This window comes from Cebus imitator, unplaced genomic scaffold, assembly GCF_001604975.1.
Source record: "Cebus imitator isolate Cc_AM_T3 unplaced genomic scaffold, Cebus_imitator-1.0 Scaffold82, whole genome shotgun sequence".
NCBI classification, from domain to species: Eukaryota; Metazoa; Chordata; class Mammalia; order Primates; family Cebidae; genus Cebus; species Cebus imitator.
Genome location: NW_016107397.1, coordinates 1,986,541 through 1,987,611, shown reverse-complemented (window position 1 = coordinate 1,987,611; position 1,071 = coordinate 1,986,541).

Genomic DNA, 1,071 nt, shown 5'->3' with positions numbered 1-1,071 from the left:
TTTTTTTTCAGATGGGGTCTTACTCTGTTGCCCAGGCTGAGTGCAGTGGTATGATTTCGGCTCACTGCAACCTCCGCCTCCTGGGTTCAAGGAATCCTCCTGCTTCAGCCTTCCCAGTAGCTGGAATTATAGGTGCCCACCACCACGCCCAGCTAATTTTTGTATTTTTGGTAGAGACAGTGTTTCACCATGTTAGCCATGTTGGTCTCGAACTCCTGACCTCAAGTGATCCTTTCCCCCCCTTGGCCTCCCAAAGTGCTGGGATTACAGGCATGAGCCATCGTGCCTGGCAAAGCTCCTTTTTTGTTATTGCTAAGAAGTATTTCCCTGGACGGCCAGATCACAATTTGAAGGACATATGGGTTGTTTCTAGTTTTTGGCAATTATGAATCAAGCTGCTGTCTGTATTCACATACAGATCAGTCAGTCAACATCTATTTTCATTTCTCTAGGGAAAGCACCTAGGAGGGAGATTGCTAGGCTGCATGCTAAGTGTATATCTTTATAAGAAAGTGACAAACCAGGTGTGGTGGCTCGGGCCTGTAATCCCAGCACTTTGGGAGGCAGAGGCAGGAGGATTGCTTTGAGCCGAGGAGGTTGAGCCCAGCCTGGGCAACATAGCAAGACCCTATCTCTACAAAAAAACTTTAAAATTAGCCAGGTGGGGTGGTGTGCACCTGTGGTCCCAGCTACTCAGGAGGCCAAGACAGGAGGATCACTTGAGCCCCGGAGGTCGAGGCTGCAATGAGCTACAATCATGCCATTACCCTGCAGCCTGGGCAAGAAGTGAGATCCTGTCTCAGAAAAAAAAGAAGCAAGAACAAGTAAAGTGACAAACTCTTTTTTGTAGTGAGTGCATTCCATCTCTGTTTTTAGCTCCATTGGTGAACTTATTCTCTTGCTGTAAAATGCAGGACCATTGTGGAAACATCATTGATTCACTAATTCAGTGGGAAACTCAAATGATGGAACATTTGTAAAAAACTTTACTTTTTGGCTGGGCATGGTGGCTCAAGCCTGTAATCCCAGCACTTTGGGGAGGCCGAGGCGGGTGGATCACGAGGTCAAGAG